Raw genomic sequence first — 23433 nt, 5'->3', positions numbered from 1 at the left:
ACTCCTAAGCTGGCCTTTGCTAAAAACGTCCTCAATATGATTGAGGTACATTCGCTGAGGTTGACCCCTTCCAACTCTCCCATCCACACTCGTCTTGTATACTTGTTTCGTCTATCTCCTTTCGTTCATCCTCTCTATATGTCCAAACCATCTCAACATACCTTTCTCAATCCTTGACACTACATCTTCTTTCATTCCACAACGTTCCCTAAAATTAACTTAATAAACTTTACTTAAAGTTTTAAGTCAAGTTCGCACTGTACGTGTGCGCCCGCACGTGGTATTTTGTGGAAGAGCCACACTCAAGGGGCCAAAGAGCCGCATGTGGCTCGCGAGCCACGGTTTGCTGACCACTGCACTAGAGAACTCATATTCTTGAGCAACCATCACCACCACCCACCTCCAGAACTCTTTTCCTCCAGCAAAACTAAAAGTCTAGACCCATTAAACAGTAATTCCATTTTCCCCTCCTCCAGTCCCTGACAACCACCATTATACTTTCTGTCCCTATGAATTTGACTGCTCTGAGTACCTCATATAAGGAGATTCATACAGTATTTGTCCTTTTGTGGCTGCCTTATTTCTCTTAAGGTTCATCCATGCTTTAGCATGGGTCAAAATCTCCTTTCTTGTTAAAGTAATTGAATACTATTCCATTGTATGGATACACCATATTTTGTTTATCCATTCATCCATTGATAAAAACTTGAATTGCTTCTACCCCTTTGCTAATGTGAATAATGCTGCTATGAACATCAGTATATAAATGTCTCTTTGAAACTCTGCTTTCAATTCTTAGGGGTACACATCCAGGAATGGAATTGCTAGATCATATGGCAATTCTATGATTAGCTTTTTAAAATATGTTTTTATTGATTTTAGAAACAGAAAAGGAGAGAGGGAGAGAGAAGCATCAATCAGCTGCTTCCTGCATACCCCCTGCTGGAGATTGAGCCCGAAACCCGGGCATGTGCCCCAACCAAGAATTAAACTGGTGACCTCTTGGTGCGTGGGATGACGTCAATCAACTGAGCCACCTCGGCCAGGGCCATGTTTAACTTTGCTTTTTTGAGGAACTGCCACAACATTTTCCACAACAGTTGTACCATTGTACATTCTCACTAGCAGTGCAAAAGGGTTCCAGTTTCTCCACATCCTCACCAACACTTATTTTATTTTCTGCTTTTGTTTTGGTGGCTGTTTGGTTTTGTTTGACAGTAGCTACCCTTAGCAACTTTCTTTTGATAATAACAATAACAATGACTACCACTCGCCATCTGCCTCACGTGTGGCTACCTCTGAATCCATTGCACATTGCACCGTGGAATCCTCACACCCAACATTTGAGGTTTAAATATAGGACCCTGAGACACCTTGCCCTGTTGCTAGGTTGGGACAGGCATGGAATCTGGCTCAAATGTGATTAACTCCATTTCCTGTGCTCTAACCACCCCACACACTGCCTCCCTCTTTACCGGAAATGGTTTCTATGCACTGATTCAGGTGCCCAGGGGTCTCCTGAGCAAGAAGGTATTGTCCTGCCACAACCACAGCAAATTAATTTGTCAGCCTTCTGGTCTGTGAACAACCCAGAGAGATTAGAGTACAATAAACTCTTGTAGGGAAGGAACCTCATACTTAACAATGTTTATGTTTCTTCCCAAGCACTCACTACAAAGCCTCACACACAGCACACATTTAAAAATAAATCACGGTTGCAGAGGCCCAATTATCAGCATTAATGCCATGCCAACTGTGTGACTAGAAAAAACACCGAACGGACAGCCACATACCTTCTGCATTACGAATTAATAATCAAGATAACTTGTATTTCCTTCTAATTTCTTGACTCTTACATAAGGGTTTTTGTTTGTTTCTTTCTTTATCTTCATCTACCCCTAACTTTCCTTCTCTCCTCCCTCCCCCACTCCTTTGCTGCTCATATCTTAGGACCACCTTTGGAACATTGCTTTGCTTTACTGATTACTGTCCAAACCAAAGAAGAGGAGCTTTTGCCCAGCCAGGGCCACTTATAGATGGAGATGGGGAAGGCTCTGCTGAAACTTCAGGGGAGACAATGAATCCCAAAATAATCTGGTTCTGTTAGGAGGAGAGGTGGAGTAATAGTGTTGGGTGCCAAGCAGTCAACAATGTCCCTGTACATCCCACACTTATAGCCACAGTGAATGGCTAGTCAGTCCAACAGAAGCTGGCTTCAGATGTAGTTCTTCCAGAGGGCAGAACTAGAACCACAGGCAGAAACTATGGAAATGAAACATTGTAGCATGAGAAAAAAGGCTTTCTAATACCCATAGGTATCCCAAAACTGAAATGAGCCACTTTGGGCAACAGGAATAACGCTGTCACAGTGCTTCTCATAATGTGACTTCCATCACCTGCATTAGAATCACCTGGGGCAGACACTAACATTTGGGACCCAATGTTCAAGGGAAAGTGACTACCTGCTAAGGACTATGTATAAAATACACCACCAAAATCTCTTCCTTCTATAAGATTCTATGATGCTAATGTTGGATACCAGGTAGACAGGCGATGTCAAAAGCCTAGCAGTTGACAGCTGACACCAGAGGAGGCAGGTCATTTGTTCAGTTGGATTGTATGGCACTACCTTAGTTGAAAAGTTACAACTGGAACAACAATGCAACATTTGAGAGGCATTCACCAAAGCGTTCAGAAACATTGGCCTACTATACTCTTGAAAGATTATTGAGTTGGAAAGAAATTTAAGGAAAATTACAACTAAATCCTCAGTGGTTATCTTAATTTACTTAAACCTTTAAAAATAACTGAAAACCAAAAAGCAGGCAGTTATGGAATTGAATTTGGCAAAATTTCTTTTTAATATGTATTTGGCATCCATTACATTTTAAACAACTCAAAGAGTCAATGTGGTCCAGAAAGACAAAAACCAACTCCTGCCGTGTGTATTTGATTATACTGATTACCATAAGACAACACTAAAGCTCGGGACTGTATCCACTACTCTATTTGTCTGTCACTCTCCATATTACGAAGCCTCTCATTGTTTAAGGATGAAGTCCATCCCTGTCGCCCAGGCCAGGGGAACCCTCGCCTTTCTGGAATCCCCAGGCTCTTCCACAACCTTTGCATTTTCCCTTAAGGCCTCCAACGGGAGAATTCCTTCTCCCCCTACCAGACTCTGCTCCCGCATCTTGTCCTCACTATGGCCACCAGCCCTTCCTCCTGCTGGCAGAGCACTTTGTACTGTAGGACAGCATCGATCACACACTGAAGACCATATTTCTGTCTCCATACCCCCACTATTTCCAGCATCTTTGGATGCAGAGACCATCCATCCTGTTGACCCCTGTAACCTCTGGCAATTTCTGGTACCTTGTAGGCAGATCAGAAGTTCAGCTGACCAAACACCTGAGCCTCTAGTAAACAAACACTGTGGTAAGTAGGATGGTTTATGATTGACTCCCCCACCAGACTCCGAACTTTTCCCTGACTGCTTCATTTTATAAACGTTTTACTTACTCCAACTGACCCTTGAACAATGCTGGGGGTAGGGGTGCCGACCTCTATACAGTTGAAAATCTGCATATTAAGTTTTGACTCCCCCAAAACTTAACTGCAATCACCCCTTTTAGTATCTGTGAGGGATTGGTTCCAGGACCCATGGCGGATGCTCAAGTCCCTTATATAACATGACACAGAGCAATGCATACAGCTGACCTTCCCTATCCCTGGATTCCTAACTGCAGATCAAAAATACAATTAATCCCCAAATAAGCAGACCCATGCCATTCAAACCTGTGTTGTTCAAGGGTCAACTGTATGTTTGTTGATGGAAGGAATGAACAGACTTTCTCCCCTCTAAGAGGGAAGCCCACAGTCTAGTAGTAAAAACAGGACCCTTTTGTTACGTGTCTACAGTGTTTTAGAAACAATATTAAGAGGTTATATATTAGCTTTGTTAATCACCACCACAAACCTGAGGAATGGGTATTATTATCATCCTATATAATAAAGAGCTAATATGCTAAGTAGACCAGATGGCAGAATGACCTTCTGGGACATCCTTCTGGGATGACCAGTGGGCGGGGCAGAGAGGCAGCTGAGCTGCGAGGGCCAAGCCCCTTGCACGGATTTCATGTATCAGGCCTCCAGTCATTTTATAAATAAACTAGAGGCCCAGTCCATGAATTTGTGGATGGGTGGGGTCTGGCCAGCCCAGCCCCCGATCGAGGCAGACTGGGGCTGGGCCTGTCGGAAGGAGGAGATGGTGGGAGGTTGGCCAGCTGGCCTGCCCCAATCGGGACCCAATTAGGGCTGGGTGGGCTGGGGGGGGGGGGGGGGCGGTGGAAGATTGGCTGGTGGGCCCCGCCCCCAATTGGGGTGGGGGGTGATTGGGAGGTGGGGCCAGTCAGGGGGGGCGCAGGCAGTAGCCCCTGATGGGAGGGGGGACAATGTGGGCGGAGCTGGCTTGGGGGAGGAGCCGCTGGCCGATCAGGGTGGTGGGGGCTGATCGGGTTGGGGCCAGGCGGGGCGAGGGGTTGTGGGTGGTTGGCCAGCTGGCCCCACCCCCTATGAGGGGAAGGGGGGTATTGGGGGTGTAACCAGGTGGGGGGAGGGGTCATGGGGTGGTTGGCCGGCCACCCCACCCTTGATCAGGATTGGGGGGCCGATTGGGGTTTGGTCTGGCCAGCCAACCTCCCATAGCCCCTCCCCCTGGCCGGCCCCACCCCCTATCGGGCCAGTTCACTGGCCACAGTGGGCATCATAGCGACTGGTCGTTCTGGTCATTACAGTGTTCCGGTCACTGGCTTTTTATATATACACTAGAGGCCCGGTGCACAAAAATTTGTGCACTCAGTGGGGGGGGGGGGGTGTCCCTCAGCCTGGTCTGTGCCCTCCCGCAGTCTGGGACCCCTCAGGGGATGACCACCTGCTGGCTTAGGCCTGCTCCCTGGGGGATTAGGTCTAAGATGGCAATCAGACATCCCTCTGGCAGCCTGGCAGCCCTCGGGGGATGTCCACTTGCCAGCGGGGAGCAGGCCTAAATTGCAGTCGGATATCCTTAGCGCTTCTGAGGAGGCAGGAGAGGCTCCCACCACCACTGCTGTACTGGCAGCCATCAGCCTGGCTTGTGGCCGAACAGAGCTCCTTCCATGTGAGAGTGCCCTGACCACTAGGGGGCAGCTCCTGCATTGAGCGTCTGCTCACTGGTGGTCAGTGTATGTCATAGTGACCAGTCATTCCCAGTCCTTCTGCTGTTAGGGTCAGTTTGCATATTACCCTTTTACTATATAGGATAGAGGCCTGGTGCACGGGTGGGGGCTGGCTGGTTTGCCCTGAAGGGTGTCCCGGATCAGGGTGGGGGTCCTGCTTGGGTGCCTGGCCAGCCTGGATGAGGGGATGATGGCTGTTTGCAGCTGGTTGCACCCCCTTCAGGGTGGGGGTCCCCACTGGGGTGCCTGGACAGTCTGGGTGAGGTGCTGAGGGCCGTTTTCAGGCTGGCAGGTGACTGAAGCTCCCAACCTCTCCTTTTTTTCTTTTTCTTTTTTTATTTTGGGATTTATTTACCTTCTATGGCTGTCACTGGAGCTGAGAGCCAGCTTTAGCTCTGAGGCTTGGCTCCAGCTCTGAGACCTCGGCTGCTGAAAGCAGGTATCTGGGTTTGTTTGGCTTCTATAATTGAAACACTGTTGCAGCTCCAGCTCTGACAGCTGAAAGCAGGTTTCTGGGGTTTGTTTAGCTTCTATAATTGCAACATTGTTTCTTAGAGTGCAGCTCAGAGGCCGGCAGCGGCAGGTGGGGAACCTTGGCTTCCTCCTTCACTGGAGCAAGCAAGCCTCCTGTTCGCTTCAGCTGCCTGGCTGTCGGACGCCATCTTGGTTGGCAGTTAATTTGCATATCTTGCTGATTAGCCAATGGGAAGGGTAGTGAAGTTACAGTTAATTACCATGTTTCTCTATTATTAGATAGGATAGATAAATGGTGAGAAAAAGTAACTAAAGTCACAAGCCCTGGGGCTTAGGCAGGAACTCAGACCTGTCTAACTTGGAAGCCCATTTTCTTTCCACTGTATTATACTATCTCCTCTCAAATTAAAATTAATAATCAACACTGCTTATTCATGTATTAATTTTATTAATAATATTAAAATTGATTTATTAATATTATTAAATAGTATCAAATATGGTAGATATTAAATATGCTAAATCTGATCACACAAATTACCTGCATAATTAGAAGTTATGTCATTTTGACCAAATATTGCCACTCCTAATTATGGTGATGCTTTTAATAAACTATTTTTATATAGCAAAAGCACAATTCCAACACTAAGCTGCTGCTTTACAACATAATCTCCTTCAGAATAAAGAGGAAAATACTGAGAGAAACCAAGATGGCGGCATAGGTAAACACCGGAGATTGCTGCCTTGCACAACCACTTCAAAAATACAACTAAAAGACGGAATGGACATCACCCAGGAAGGCTGGCTGAGGGGAAATTCTACAACTAGAAGGAAAGAGAAAAGCATACCGAGACTCAGAGAAGGTGCAGTGCTGAAGTAAAATACAAAGATGCAGAGGTGCGTGTGGAGCGGGCTGGCGGCTGAGGGCGCGGTTGCTGTTTCAATCAGGAGGGAGTCTCAGGCTCTGGGCTTCAGTTCTGGGCGAGTCTCTGGGGACCCATACTCAAACAAGAGAAGCGGGACTGTCTGGCATCGGACGGAACTCGAGGGAAGCTTTCTCTCTGAGGTACTTGCAGTGGTTGCTGGGACACTGAGAAGCAGAGCCTCTGGGGACGGGACTGAGAGCAGCCATAACTGCTCACTCCACCCGCCCTGTTGATCCCCTGGGACCTGCCCTGCCCAAGCCTTGCACGGAGGCATTTGCTGGTTAGCCTCAGGCAGAGGCTAGATTAGCACCTCCCTAAAGATCCAGGACAGAAGTTCTCCCACTGCAGACACAGCTGATTCTCACAGCCAATTGGCCTGGAGATCAAATCCCTCCCAGTGTTACCTACAACAATCAAGGCTTAGCTACAACAAGACTGTGCACAAAGACCACAAGGGGGTGCATCAAGAGTGTCTACCTCAGGTAATTGGGACACTTAGCACAGAAAGCCACACTATCGATACAGCGAAGCATAAAAAATGCCGAGACAAAGAAACAGGACACAAATGACAGAAATGGAGGACAGCAGGCTGCTGGATATAGAATTCAAAACCACACTTTTGAGGTCTTTCAAGAGTCTTCTAGAGACTGCCGATAAACTTAATGAGGCCTACAAGAAATCTAATGAGACCCTTGAGGTTGTAATAAAGGACCAACTAGAAATTAAGCATACTCTGACTGAAATAAAGAATATTATACAGACTCCCAACAGCAGACCAGAGGATAGCAAGATTCAAGTCAAAGATTTGAAATACGAAGAAGCAAAAAACACCCAACCGGAAAAGCAAAGTGAAAAAAGAATCCAAAATTATGAAGATAGTGTAAGGAGCCTCTGGGACAGCTTCAAGCATACCAACATCAGAATTATAGGGGTGCCAGAGGATGAGAGAGAGCAAGATATTGAAAACCTATTTGAAGAAATAATGACAGAAAACTTCCCCTACCTGGTGAAAGAAATAGACTTACAAGTCCAGGAAGCGCAGAGAACCCCAAACAAAAGGAATCCAAAGAGGACCACACCAAGACACATCATAATTAAAATGCCAAGAGCAAAAGACAAAGAGAGAATCTTAAAAGCAGCAAGAGAAAGAAAGTCAGTTACCTACAAGGGAATACCCATACAACTGTCAGCTGATTTCTCAACAGAAACTTTGCAGGCCACAAGGGAGTGGCAAGAAATATTCAAAGTGATGAATACCAAGAACCTAGAACCAAGATTACTTTATCCAGCAAAGCTATCATTCAGAATTGAAGGGCAGATAAAGAGCTTCACAGAAAAGGAAAAGCTAAAGGAGTTCACCACCACCAAACCAGTATTATATGAAATGCTGAAAGGTATCCTTTAAGAAGAGGAAGAAGAAGAAAAAGGTAAAGATACAAATTATGAACAACAAATACACATCTATCAACAAGTGAATCTGAAAATCAAGTGAATAATCTGATGAACAGAATGAACTGGTGATTATAATAGAATCAGGGGCATAGAAAGGGAGTGGACTGACTATTCTTGGGGGGGAAAGTGGGAAGATACAGTTCTTGGGGGGGAAAGCGGGTGAGGGGGATGCGGGAAGAGACTGGACAAAAATCGTGCACCTATGGATGAGGACAGTGGGTGGGGAGTGAGGGCGGAGGGTGGGTGGGAACTGGGAGGAGGGGAGTTATGGGGGGAAAAAGAGGAACAAATGTAATAATCTGAACAATAAAGATTTAATTTAATAAATTTTAAAAAAAAAGAGGAAAATACTAACCCCACAGAAACTTAGCCCTCAACTCCAAATTGCTTATTTCTTCAATAGTGTTGCCATCATCAAAAAGATGTAGATAAATGTTTGGGCAAGATCAACACCACTCAGGACACTTATCAAGTACCTCATGTTAATCTCTGTGGAAGTCCCTGTGGGTTCCTCAGTTAATCATTCACCTATTCAAAGCAATAAGCAATGCTCACTGTCTGTCTCTTCATGATTTATCACCATCATAAATACCTGATGATGAAAAAGTCTAGGCAAGAAGCTGATTGTGATAGAAAAATAGGCTTCCCACTAAAAGGCTCCAATGATTCCCCTCTGTTTATAAGATAAAACCCAAAATTTAGTTCCGGACAAGGATCGTCCATGCCTTGAACAAGAGTCCACCACGCCTTCTGACCACATTGCCAGACCGAGTTCTCTGGCCTCTGAATGATCCCTGCTCCAACTACATACCAGAAGTGGACTGTTTTTTTAAGAAAATATCTCTATAAATCCTGGCCAGTTAGCTCAATTGGTTAGTGTCCTCCTGGTATGAAGGTTCCATCCCCAGTCAGGGCATGCAAATGATTAATGCATAAATGAGTGGAACAAATCGATGTTTCTCTCTCTCTCCCTCCCTCTCTCTCTAAAATCAATTTTTTAAATAGATTAAGAAGAAAGAAAGAAAGAAGGAAAATACCTCTATTTTCAATACACATAGCACATTACATTCTCCAGAGGCGGTCTGCTTACAACTCTACCCACACGAATGTCACAATAGCCACTTTTACTCCAAAGTTTACTGATGGCGCCTACATTTCTTCTGCAGTCACGGTGGCTCCACGTCATTGCTCATTATATTGCTGTTTTATAGTCATTTAAGTAACATTCCTTTTTATTAAAAAAATATGTACCTAAGTAAAAAAATCAGCATTCGCCCATCCCTCAGAAATATTCACTATTAAAACTTTAGTATAAAAATGAGTGATATGCATAGCTCACAGATTGTGTCCCACATATAAATATTTCATTTCAGAAATGGTATCATATATAACTTATCAGTTTGGGTTCAGCTTTCAAGAAATATCTCTCATATTAGTAAGTGCAATTTAATACGATTTTAAGATACCTACAAGGTATTCCATTGTAGAGATGTGTCTTAATTTGTATTTTTTAAACAAACTTCCTCTTGGACCGGGGCTTGTGGGATCGCTGGCCCTGCCTCTGTACACTTTAAATTCTGACAGATCTCACAAGCTGGTCTCAAAAGGACTGTTCTGATCACATTTCCCAACAACCTGGAGGAGGGGGCTCTTCCATCAAGCTTTTTTTTTTTTTTTTCATACAGAAAAATGTGCATTTGAGCACAAGGTCAAATATGTTTTGGAATTTGGCTTGTAGTCAAAGAGTTTGCCACTGCTCAGTCCCAAAAATGTAACCACAGGCTTATAGCTTAAGTAATATTAAAGATAGCCCCCCGCCCCCCAACCACTGTAGTTAGGATTATGAAAGTACTAGGTTGCCTACACACTAAAGGATTTCAAAACATCTACTTAAGAGTTTCACAATGGTTTCCATGATGGGGAATTTCAAAATGTACATTCTTCTGTGGGTGAAAACTCAAACATGGCCACCGTGGGCTTTGCCAGAGAAGGCTCTACACTGATGACTAGATTCGTTCTTTTTCTCTCTCCCCCTCCCGGCCTGCCCCTTTCTCAAGGGCAAACTGAGAATGAACAGAGCAGAGGGTGGTAGAAAGAACCCCCAAGGAAAAAGCAGAGCTGGTGGTAAGAAAGGTGGGGCTGCAGGCAAATGACGGGCCTGGTGCCTTCGAAGCGGGAGGAAGTATCACTTCCTCGCCAGCTCCTCCCTCGGGCCTCCTCTCTCAGCCTCTTGCTGCAGTTCTGCTCTCCGTGACACGGCTTCCCAGTGGAAAGCAGAAGTGGTCCTCCCTCTCCCCACGTGGCTCTAAAACAAGCTTCTCCATTCCCCTCCCCTCCGGGGGGGCTAACATTTACAGGAAGAGTGGAGGCGCCCAAAGGCCCAACACCAAGAAGATGTCATTGCTCCAGTTGGGGGCAGAATGAACCCAGACCCCTCTCTCCAGTCTCACTGTGCTCTCTCACCAGCACGGAATAGTGGGCCCGAAGCAGTCACGATAGCTCCCAACCACCGGGTGTACCAACAGAGCGAGGAGGGAGACTCGGAGAGAAGCTTCCAATCGGCAAAGAGCTTCCTATTGGCATGGATTATGGTCAATAAAGAGTAGTGAGAGTTGCCCTAACAGGTTTGGCTCAGTGGATAGAGCGTCGGCCTGCGGACTCAAGGGTCCCAGGTTCAATTCTGGTCAAGGGCATGTACCTTGGTTGCGCGCACATCCCCAGTAAGGGGGTGTGCAGGAGGCAGCTGATCGATGTTTCTCTCCCATTGATGTTTCTAACTCTCTATCCCTCTCCCTTCCTCTCTGTAAAAAAATCAATAAAACATATTTTTTTATAAAAAGAGTAGTGAGAGTGATTTTAGATGTTCACAGAAAGGTGGGAGTGTCGGCAGCCCAGCAATATCTGACTTTAAAGTGTGAACCTTAAAAGGAAAAGACCCCCCGAGCTACAGGAATGCAGCCTTCTTCCCAGGGTCCTACAGCTCAACAAGCGCAGAGCCTGGAGCATTAAGAAACACCCTCTCAAATGGATTCGGAAAATGCATCCTGTTTGTGTAACTTGATGGAACTTATATATCTTAGTGTTCTAAAATATGAACAGAGTTACAATGAGACTAACCGAAAATCTCTTCCCTTATATGGTCCACTCCTCTCATGTCAATTCAACTTTCGAGAAGTAGCTTTGTGGCAAAGGAGAGTTGACAGCTTATTCGGTACTTCGGGGAAAGTGAAGTACAAGGATGAAGGTCAAAGGCCATTATAGGCCCCTGCCAGTCAGCACGGACGAGCCTTTTAACACATCATCCCAAGTAATTATGTCAGCTTGCAATTCTCAATTGCCAGAGAGCTCTTCCAGCTAGCTTAAGCCAAAGATATCTACAAGAAGTCTTTCAATTGGCCTGTTCCCAAAACTCGAATTCCTCCATTGGCAGATTTCCACATTATTTTCTACACTGGGGCTTCTCCACCAGATGGGAACTTACTCAAAGCAAATTTTAGAAATGATGATAGAGTGAACTCAACATTTTACAATTTAAGTATCAGGAAGCTAGGCAGCTGTAAGAAAACTTTCGATATTTCTGACTAAAAACAAAAACACAACTTCCTCTCCTATGTCCTAGTCTTCACTGCCAATCTTAAAAGATGGAGGCAATGTCTATCTATCTATTGGAGCATGGGCTTGGGACAGCACCTTGCTCATAGCAGGTGCTCAATAAATGGGGTACATGTTTTAATGTGTATCCTAGAGGCCCTATCTCCTTTATAGCTTCACCCTGGGTGATGCTCGCACTGATACAGGGGTGGACAAAAGTAGGTTTACAGTTGTAAATATGTGAAACAGTTTATTCTGTATTATTATTTATTAACTGTTGTATTATTTTCCATACGAACAACTGTAAACCTACTTTTGCCCACCCCTGTATAACAACCACACAAGGAGGCTCATTGAGAACAAACTGGAGGGAATTCCTTTGCAAAGCATTATGTGGGCACTTCTGTATTAACCGATAAGCACCGATGGTAGTCGGCGGAACTGCCCTGACAGCAGCCAGTACCTGTGCCACCTTGGCCGGTGTCAGAGATCTTCCCTCTCCACGCAGAAAGCAATGGGGAAAGCAGAGGCGCTCCTCTTTCCATTCCAGCTTAGGAACCTAGTTGGTGCCCCTGCTCATTTGTCCTGAGGGGTTAGTCACTTAGTTAAGATAATTACCAAGTAATGGCAGAAAGTTACCTGTGATGCTGTTTAAAAAACGTATACGTATTAGGCTGGCATGGTTCAGTGGTTAAGTGTCAACCTGTGAATCAGGAGGTCTTGGTTAGATTCTGGTCAAGGGCACATGCCTGGGTTGCAGGCTCGATCCCCAGTGGCGGGGAGGCGGGGGGGGGGGGGGGGTGTAGGAGGCAGCCAATCAATGATTCTCTCTCATCATTGATGTTTCTATCTCTCTCTCCCTCTCCCTTTCTCTCTGAATTAAAAAATATATATATTAAGAAAGAAAAGATGCATCTGTTAAAAAAAAGAATTTTAGAAAATAAATAAATAAAAATGTATATTAAATGATAAAATAATTTGTTTGCTTTTAAGTAAATGAGTACCTACTACAGGTCCAAAGGTAGAAAAGGGGGAGAAGCCCTAAAGTTGGAGCTTGAAAATTTACCTACCCTGCCAACAGTGCCACTTAACCAGATCTGTGACCTTGAACATGTCACCAAACTTCTTTTTCTATATCTGTCCCTGCCAACCTTGGGAGGCCATGAGAGAGTCAAATGAATTCAGAGCTCAGGAAGGCTTCAGAAGCCTGGATAAGCAAAAGATTTTAGTACCATCATTGCCCAAGAAGTGCCCAAGAGAGGTCTGGCATGTCATTGATCAGTGCTCCTACTAATTGTGGTGATCTTTCAATATTAATACTACCCATGTCTGAGGACATGGAGGTCATTGATAACAGCAGAGTGAGAGAGCTGTAACAATGTTCCATTCTCTGCATGTGTACACACTGTATTCTTATTTATACAGACTTAAAATTCGTATGAGTTTGTGGATAATACAGTTTAAAACTATTAAACGACAACTCCATATATGCATTTGAACCAACTGACAACTTGGATGTTTGGGGGATTGATTTCTGAACACAAATATCATGGAATTTTGTAAAAGGCTTTGAAAATCATTGATTTGCAAACCGTTGAAAATCATTGGACCACTTTACTGCTAAAAGGATGCCGTGGAAGGAGAGGGGGCAAGCAATATCACAAATTCCCCACATACCTTTCCAGCACCCATGACTCTCAGATAAAGTGGGTCTGGCCTTTTTGGATTGGGCAAACAACTTTTGCATGCTATGTCTTACACTGCCAATCAAGCCCCCTCTCCAGTTAATACAGCAGAACCCCAGTCCTGAGTGGCACTTTCCCCTTAGAGCACTCGCACTGGATAACTTAGCAAATCAAAAAGTCCCTCAAATCCTCATTTTAGAAACCAGGACGGAGGGCCAGTAGGCTTCGAATGCCTTGGGAACCCCAGCCCTGTTCCTTCTGCCTGTGTAGGACCAGCAGACGGCCTTCCATTCCTTCTCCTGTATCTGCGATCTCAACTATGTGACAGGCTCCAGGGCTAGTGTTTCCGGACAAGACAGATAAAGTTGTTGTCAATGGAGCTTTCTTGTAGTTGCTAATATTAGACTAGACACATGGGGCCAAGTCATACTCAACTCTGATTACTGTAATAAAGGAAATACTGGCTGAATTAATAGCCCAAATAACATATCCAAAATCACAGCTCCGAGACCCAAACTCAGGTTTCCTGGCTGCTGTTTTTCCTTACACCGGGCCCTCCACCCTCCACTCAGAAAGAGGATGACCCTACTTGGCCTCCATAGAGGCCCAGTTACCAAAAGCCTCATGTGATCAAATTATATTTCTTCAAGCCTCAAGACATCCTTCCCACCAAATTAAATCCGGGCACTATCTGAATCCCACCCTTTTCCAGCAGAACTTAGCTTACTCGGGAAGGGCTCTGAGTGCTTAGTAAATGCCTCAACGGTCAGTGCCTACTCCCCTCCACCCTGCTCGAGGTGCTCCCAGCACAGAGAGGACACCCCTGCCCTCCGGAGCCCTACAGCTGGCTGGGGGCAGCCAACACATCAAAAGTCAGTCACACATCCTTATGGGCTGGCTCTTAGGGTGAGCCAGACTCCTGGTCCTGCTTTGGGACAGCAAACCTCTGGTAGATTAAGCAGACTTACCAATAAGGCCATGTGGCTGAAACGGACAGATTTAAAACCATCAAATTGCCAAGAACCAGGGAGCCTCGTTTTTTATGGTCAGAATAAATTGCAATAAATACTAGCGTCATTCATGAACTGCCTAGGGCCGTGTTTGGGGCTTTGTGTGCAATAAATGGCTCAGGAGGTACATACGTTCTCCCAAAGATGAGAACAATCAAACGGGGAATTTCAGTCATAGCCCCAAGTTCACACTCAGCTAGGAACTTGCAAGGCCCGCATTCAACTCGGGTTGCTGAGATGGTAAAAAAGTTGGATGGGGTTTGGGGTAAGACACACACACACACACACACACACACACACATGCAATTGGAGACACGACCACACGATCACTGGCCACGCGAGCTATTAGAAGGCACATTGCAAATGCACAATTATCTTGACAGAGTCGGTCCAGATAACGCACGCAGGGAAGTGGGAACGGACGCTTTACACCCTCCCCCCAAGGCAAGGAAAGGCAACCCCTGAATTCTTAAAATAACTCTCGCTTCCTCTCGGAGGCGGAGGCTCGGGACCGTGGCTCTGCAGGCCGAGAGGCGCCTCGCTCAGCGGGAGGGTGCCCAGCAGCCTCGGCCGCAGCCCCTCGACGTCACGCTCCGGCCGGCGCTCCCCAGGAGCTGCCTGCGGGCCTGGGAGAGCGCCCCGGGCCGAGCCCCACCCCTAGCTTCTGGGGATCCGGGGCCCTGGGGGGAGCCCAGATTGTGCAACCTGAGGAGTCCCCGCCAGGGTCCCGGCCAGGATCCCGGCCGCGCGCGCGCCCCGGCTCCGCGTGGAGACGGGCTTCCCCGCTGCGCTCCGGGAGCAGCCGGAGCGGGACTGCATCCGGCCCTCCCCGCGGGCACCCGCCAGAGGGCCCTGCGGTGAGCCCGCCCCCGCCCCTCCCACCACACCTCTGCGTGGCCCTGCGGCACAGACACCTGCGGAGCCGCCCGCCCCCGCTTCCTCACACCCCTCCCCCGCCCCAGGGTCCGATCACCCGCGGACTGAAGTCATCTGGGTGCCCACACCGCGGGACCCGGCGCCAGGGCGGCCAGGGAGCGACGCGCGCCCCTCGATCCCGCGGTCCGAGCCGACCGACCCCACGTCCAGGGCCGACCCCACGCCCCGGACTCCCGCCGGTGGCACAGCCCCGCCCCCGCTCTGTCCGCCGCGGCGTCCCCGCTCACGCCTCGGACTCACCAGCTCTCGCCGTGGAAGTTGCGGATCGGCGGGGGCGGTGGCCGCGGCGCTCCACGGTGACTTGAGTTCAGAGCGGGGGACGCGACGGGGCGGCCCAGCGGGGCCCGCTTAGTGAGGGGCTGCGGGCCGGGAAGCGAAGGCGTCCTGCACGGCGAGGGGCTGCGGGCTCGGGCTCGGGCCCGGCGTGCGCGGCCGCCCTGCCTGCCGCACGGGCTGGAGGCTGCAGCGCGTCGGGCCCGGAGGCGCCACGGCCAGGAGCGAGCGGCGGGCGGCCCGGCGCGGCGGGAGAGGAACTGACTGTCCTGGGCTCGGCCGGGAGGTCCCAGCTACTTCCTGGTGCTCGGATTTGCATACTGCACCGGGGGGCGGGGAAGTGACCGTTTGGCCTCTGCCCAAGGTTTGGATCTTTGGTGTGGCCGTCGCGCAGAGCTTTGCATGCAAAGAAACCTGGTGTCCCAGGGTGCAGCTTGGGGAAGCGAAGCCGCCTCCTGGTAGAGACGGAAGGATTTTCCAGGGAGACCCTCTGGAGTCTTGGCGTCCGCGAACCTCTCGAGTTTCCTTTCCTTCTCTTCCAACCTGCTCTCCAAGGTGTTAGGAAGTGGGGTGCCCCTGGAAGCAGAGGGGGCGCACCCTGATCCCTTGGAGTTCTGTAGAGAGGGTGAGATGTGCCACGTTGAAGCTAAGTTCATTGAATTCTTAATTAGTACAGAACAAGCTCCTTAAGTGTGTACACTTAAGGGGATGTTCAGGGTATTGATGGGGGTGGGGGTGGGGGCGCGTGCAGAGAGGGGAAGGGGCTGTAGAGGTAAATGGCCTGGCAATTGTTTCCTCAAAACTTCAACTTCCCCTGGGAAAATGGAGGAAAGGTTGCCTACCTCGCAGGGTCCGGGGAGGATGAAATGCCTTCTGTAAAGGACTCGCACTGTGCCTGGCATACAGTAATGGTCACTGTTATTCTTTCGTTTCTACTGTCTTTGTATCCCACATGTAAACATTGTGTTACAGAACATGCCAGTTGTGCTAAAGAAAGACTGCATCTCCAAGCTCATGTTCCCAGTCAGTAAATGCCACTTACAAATCCAAGATGTAATGTTAGCCTCAGTTACCGGGATGTCCACTGGTAAGCCAGATTCTTCCCTCCGGATCCCAGCATTGCACCACACTGTAGAACTTACAAGGACATAAACAGCGCCCTGTGGAAAACTTGGTCTGTGAGTTCATAACAGCAAACACTTTTTTGGGGCCTATTGGGTCCCAGACTCAGGGCTAAGCACTTCAGACCTTTTATTAGGAATGCCCTTAAGAGGCTGGCCCCACCTAAGAAGGCTACAGTCACAGTCCAGCAGCCAGGTCAGCCTCCTTGAAACACAGTCCATGCATCAGTCATGTGTTACTGATAAGAGAGTAGAAAGGTTTGCAAACCTGTGAGTGAAATCTGTCACGATTTCATGGGGTCACTCACTGCCTGAGGGCCCATTTCCTGGATTTTTCTTCATGATGACCTCTCAAAGACATGGGCCCTAAATCATCTACTATTATCTACTATCACCAATGGCTCCTGGCTAAAGGCGTGTAGCAATAAAGAATGGGACACAAAATGTAATCCATCTGGAATATCCTATGTTTTATTTTTTGGTAAAATGTCGCTTGAAGTAAGGAGCAAAGTATCAGCAGGCAGAACTGGCTTGACCTCAGCTCCACCACTTCTGACTCCTCACTCCCTAGCATCCTAGTTGATCATTATTCATCTAGCGGCTTAAAGTGGGCAACAGCCATTGTAAACTAGACTTGGGTACTTTCTAGTATCACCTTCCTTTGTTTCGCATGTTAACTTTTTCTCAAGTAAGTAGGTAGTAAACCCCTCTTTGGAAGGCATTGCTCTTTCCCATTGTACCTCTCAAAAATTCTGTTAGGTGGCTGGGCGAGCGTGGCTCGGTGGTTGAGCATTTGACCTATGAACCAGGAGGTCATGGTTCGATTCCGGGTCAGGGCACATGCGGGTTGTGAGCTTGATCCCTAGTGGGAGGCGTATAGGAGGCAGCCGATCAATGATTCTCTCTCATCATTGATGTTTCTATCTCTCCCTCTCTCACTTCATCTCTGAAATCAATAAAAATATTTGGGGGGAAATTATGTTTGGTGCTTTAAAATACTTCATTAGTATTGCTGGATTGGTTCATTGGTTGATGGACTGAGTTGTCTCCAACAGTTGTCTCCTATTGAGAACTGAGCACAGAATGGAATGATTAGAGGCATGTTGCAAATCAACAAAGACCCCTTCGCAGGGTAAGCAGGCTTTGCAGAAGGTGAGGGATGTGACCAAAGAGGACAGAAGGAACAAGGAGTGGAAATGGCATCAATATTCACTTACTAAAATGTATTTGTAAACCCACAATCAGTACTTAACATCACTTTCACAGCCGTTCATGGACATGAGCACAGTGATGAAAATTTCAGTTTCTCCACGCTCACATCCCCAGCTGAGGTTGAACAAGGCGATGCTCCGCCTTCCAGTATTAGCTCCTTTGTCTCCCCTTCATTTAGGACAGTTCCTCGGTCTTTTTTGTGCTTCAAAGTACTGACATTTCATTTTTTAAAAAGTACAGACCAGGTTTTTTTTTTGTAGAATCCCCTCAATTGCGGCTGATGTGATATTTCCTCACACTTAGACTCAAGCTAGGCATTTTGGGAGGAGTGTTACTAAAGTGAAGTGCATTAAGACTGGCAGTTTGAACGAGGAGCAAGTGGTCATGGGGTGCCTGACGTCGTGAAGGGAGGTGGCCTTTGGGGACGTAAGTCAGTGCACTCAGGAAGCAGGTGCTGGACAGGAAAGGGCTGCAGAAAGAAACCTGCACACCCCACACCCTGGCCCTGGGGCAAGCTTAGCCCGCTGCTCCAGAGTCCAGAAATGCCTCCTGCAGGCATTGATCTTCAAAGGTGCCTGTATAACTTAATTCCTTCTGGAAGATTCAGCTCCACCAATCACTTCCAGAGGTGAGCAGAGACCATCAACCCCACTCAAAAACTGGTAGGCGTCCTGCTCAAGTGAGCGGAGCCGGGCACACAGACGAGCGTGGCCAGTGAATGTTCAGCTGCAGTGTTTCCAGGCTCTCCCCTTATGTTTTCTACTCCATTCTCTTTTAAGCTCCCCTCCCCCGCACTTTGCAGAAAGCAAAGGCCACCTGGGACAGGTAGGCACCAGGGGAACATGAGGGTCTGGGAGGAAGGCTGGCCCAGGGGATTGGGTTCCAGTTCCAGAGCTGTGGGTGCAGGCCTCCAGCCAGGCTCGCCTGCTTCCTCCAGCTCAGGGCCTGGAGGCTGACCTCAGTAGAGGTTGTTTCCCTTCTCAGAGAGAGGGCTGTCCCCACTCCATCCGTTCTCTTCTCTACTACACATGCTGGCGGTCCACTGCTACTCTCACAGTGGGCTCTGCCATCCCCCCGCCTGGAAACCAGCTGTCTTAACAACAGCAACCTCACCCAGGACCATCCAGGACCTCCATGGTTAAGAGTGTTGCATGTAGCCCTGGCTGGGTGGCTCAGTTGGTTGGAGTGTAATTCCTTACACTAAAAGGTTGCGGGTTCAATTCCCAGTCAGGCACATACCTAAGTTGTGGGTTTTATTCCCAGTGCATGGGAAAGTACTCATGGTCAAATTGGTTGGCAGACTTTGAGTTGAACCCAATCTCAGAGGCTCCGCTTAGCACAGGAAGGGACTAAGGTGTGTGTGTCCTAACCCATGCACCTGGGTGATGAGCATGCTGAGAGAGGCACTTGGGACCAGCTACCAAAGAGAAAACACCGCTGCTCATGTTGATGGAACCCTCCGCTGCTGCATGGTGCTAGCGGGTATCTGAGGCTCCTGGAGCTGTGGCCACTGTGTTAGATGTGACAGCAAAACATTTAAAATCGCGAACATGAAAGTGATGCATATTGGATGTCTACACTGCTTACCACACAGCATGTAAACAAACCCGGCCTCTTTCCAGAGCTTTATGTCAGTCTATGCTGACAGAATTGTCTGTCATAACCTTTCACGATGAACTGGCAGGGGCCCTTTGAGGTCTGGCTAATGCCATCACCTCTCTCTCAGTCAGCCCATGTTTCTGTTCACTGAGTAGTTCCTGTGAGCCAGAAGCAGGAGGCATGCTGAATCCACTTCCAAAAAAGCACTTTGGTAACAGCTGGGGGGTCGGGGAGAGGGGCTGAAGACATAGCCAGATGAGGATGTTTATGTAAAGTTGACAATGACTTCATATTCTGGTAACATTCTTTTTTTTTTTTTTTAATTATTGACACTATTACAGATGTTCCCCCTTGACCCACCTCCACCCATTCCCCACCTCCACCCATTCCCTGCCCCCTCTGGCCATCACCACACTGTTGTCTGTGTCCATGAGTTGTGCATATATATGCTTTGGCTGGTCCCTTCCCCCTCTTCCATCTAGTCGCTCACAACCCCCTCCCCTCTAACCTCTGTCAGTCTGATGCATGCTTCCATGCCTCTGGTTCTATTTCGTTCGTCAGATTATTTTGTTCATTAGATTCCACATGTAAGTGAGATCATATGGTATTTGTCTTTCTCTGACTGGCTTATTTTGCTTAGCATAATGCTCTCCAGGTCCATTCATGCTGTTGCAAAAGGTAAGAGCTCCTTTTTTAGAGCTGTGCAGTATTCTGTTATGTAAATGTACCATAGCTTTTTTTTTATCCACTCCTGTACTGATGGGCACTTGGGCTGTTTCCAGATCTTGACTATTGTAAATAACACTGCTATGTTTATCAGTATTGACCAATGTTGTATCATTGTTATGTATGTATGTATGTATGTAGATATGTATTTAGTTTGATGACCATCTTGGATGCTATTTCTGTCTGAACTGCCTTTGAATGAATTTAGTTGCAAAGGCTACTTCTATGCTTTTCCCTGGTAGGAAACATCAACTGAATTCTTCCAGTTGTCTATAGAGCCAGGCTGATAACATTTCTTTTCTTTTTTAAAAAACATATTTTATTGGTTTTTTTACAGAGAGGAAGCGAAAGGGATAGAGAGTTAGAAACATCGATGGGAGAGAAACATTGATCAGCTGCCTCCTGCACACCTCCTACTAGGGATGTGCCCGCAACCAAGGTACATGCCCTTGACCGGAATCGAACCTGGGACCTTTCAGTCTACAGGCTGACGCTCTATCCATTGAGCCAAACCAGTTAGTGCCTGATAACATTTCTTGCACATGTATAGCCACCGTTGCTATAAGATGAGAAGTAGGAATCTATAGATTATGTGTGAAGAGGCGTTGCTGTGATTTGATATGAACCCTATGGCTTGTCTTCATAGAGCATGTCAAAACAGCAAGCTGGTGATAGCTTATGCCCAGGCAAAGTGTTAGGGTAGACCTCAATGGCTTCATTGTAGTCATTTGCCATTCTTATTTCCACCTCCAGAAAAGTCCAGAAAGTGCAGAGTGTTCCTCAGTAAAATCTCCACCATCCTCTAAACGTAGAGGTCATTCCAGGGTGGGTGTACGGTTTTCTCCATTCTGGGTGGGTCTTTCTGTGGATCTAAATAGTTTATGTGCGTCTCTTCCTCGGAAGTCCTGTTTATTTAGATAAGTTATTGTTAAGCTCTAAGACTACTGCTATCCTAACAATACAACTGTCCTATGAAATGTAATATTTGGTTCTTACTTAGGGATTACTCAGATCTGACCAGGGGTAGGATTCACAATTACAAGAAGAAAAATTCATATTAGTAAAGTTAGAATTTAAGACTATATGTATGTATTTACCTTACTACCCAGCAGGGGAGTTTTGACTGACTTAATATAATGTTGAACCTGAGTTGCTCATTTACGTGACCCAAGGCTATCAGAAGAGGCTCTTCTGGATTCCTGGGTAAACTACACTCAATTTGACCCTGTTTGCTTATCTATAAAGTGAGTCACGTCTAGCTCACACAAGTTCTGTAAAGCCTGTAAAGTGGCCCAGTTTTCCTAATCTATGCATAAAGCAGTGATGGCGTGAGGTGGGGAAAGAAGTGGAAGAAGGAACAGAAGCCCAATTAATACTTTGAGTACACAGAACATTGAGGATATTTTCATGTATCTTCGGACACACCTACAGATAACTTTATGTCTTTGTTTTCACGGGGCCCCCTGTCCTGCTGTCTTCATGTGGCCAATTCTTACCCATCCTTCAAATGCCTGTTCAATGTAGTTCAAATGCCACCTCATCAAAATAGCCTTCTTTGGATACATTGCATCTCTTGCTCCTTGGAATCCTATGGAAAGTTACCTCTAGTTCTTACTGATCACACTTTGTACCTGTATTCTAATATTGCTATTTATCTACATAGAGTGCCTGCGCTGGAGAGTGAACTCCTGAAGGGAGGATCCAAGTCTGTTTCTTTCATTTTGCTTTTGTTGTTGTTTTTATTCCAAGCATCACATCCAGCACAGTGCACATAAGCAGCAAATACTGAGTGAGCAGAGGGAGTCTGCCAACGAAGAGTTAGAATGGTAACAGCTGAGGGGTGAAGACATAGGCAGATGCTACTACGACTGTGTAGGAACCTCGAGATGCAACATTTTGCTTTGGCTCACGGGGGAAAATCTACCACTAGTCATTGTTATGGGTTGAATTGTGTCCTCCCAAAGTATCCAGAAGTGCTCATCTCTAGTATCTGAGACGCTACTTGGAAACAGGATCTTTGCAGATGATCCAGTTAGGAGGTCATTCAGGGTGAGCCCCAATTTAATATGACCCCATCCTTATAAAAAAAAAAAAGGCAAATTTGAACACAAATAGATTTGCTTGCACACAGGGAGAATGCTATATGAAGATACAGGCAGAGATCAGAGTGCTGCATCTGCAATCCAGGGAATGCCCAATATTGCCAGGAAACCACCAGGAGCTAGGAGAGAGGCGGGCACGGATGTTTCCTCACAGCCTCAGAAGGAACCAACCCTGCCCACCCTTGGATCTTGCACTTCTGGTCTTAGGAACTGAGACAAATGTCTGTTCTTTAGGCCTCCAGTTTGTGGTACTTGATTACAGCAGCCCTAGCAACAATTTATATACTGTTACACGGTAACTAGATATCCTCCCTCTTACCTTCTCTGGTCTTTGTGGTTTTTTGTAGGGTGGTTGGGGCCACACAGATGGAAAGAAACATGGAATAAGATGGTAGCTATGATAGCATAGTGGTAAAAGAAATATAATTACAATATTTAAAAAATATTTTAGATTGCATGATTTCATTCAATCTTACAAGAAGTCGGCCCTTACAAGAGGTAGAAAGGGTAGGTGTGATCGCCACCCCAGCTTTTCAACAGTGGAGAAGGTAACTAACATTTATTGAGTGCTAGGTATTGTTCAAAGTACACTATACATACGATGTCATTTAGCCCTGAAAACCACACTGACATGGCTACTCTGCCCGCATTCTACAAATGAGAAAAGTGTGCCAGAGAAATTAAGAGTCTTGCTCAAAGTCACGTTGACAAGTAAGTGGGGAGCACTGGGATTCCACTCAGATCTTCTGAGGCAGAACCAGGGTGCATCCCATTGGTTTGGTCTCTGTGCCATTGTTTGATAATGAGTCACCTCAGCTGTCCATCCTCTACCTCAAATGTAGATGATATATGCCCACATCCTGTCAGTGTGCCACTGGCAGGTCCAGGGGGGCCCTGAGCTTCTTTAAGTTGAGGACAGTGTTACCTTGATATTTCTGTGCCTAGCACAGTGCCAGGCATGAAAACACTCAATAAATGTTTGTTAGATAAATAAGTTTTTCAGTGCATTAAAAGTTGATTTTTAGCCTGGCCAGTATGGCTCAGTGGTTGAGGATCGACCTATGCACCAGGAGGTTGCTGGTTTGATTCCCAGTCAGGGCACATGCCCAGATT

General features: G+C 47.0%; 1 protein-coding gene across 2 annotated transcripts in view; it reads right to left on the bottom strand.

The window, feature by feature from the left end:
- The window catches only part of LYN (LYN proto-oncogene, Src family tyrosine kinase), a 104606-nt gene extending 88775 nt beyond the window's left edge, over positions 1–15831 (bottom strand). The window contains exon 1 of one of the 2 annotated variants that reach the window (XM_081111585.1): positions 15528–15831. The gene's annotated coding sequence lies outside the window, so the exon portion shown is untranslated. The remainder of the gene's footprint in view (positions 1–15527) is intronic. The other variant, XM_081111584.1, reaches the window with a different exon arrangement.
- Positions 15832–23433: the final 7602 nt, after the last annotated feature.

Source organism: Myotis nattereri, assembly GCF_964212035.1.
Source record: "Myotis nattereri genome assembly, chromosome: 17".
NCBI lineage: Eukaryota > Metazoa > Chordata > Mammalia > Chiroptera > Vespertilionidae > Myotis > Myotis nattereri.
This window is presented reverse-complemented; position numbering and strand designations above follow the sequence as displayed.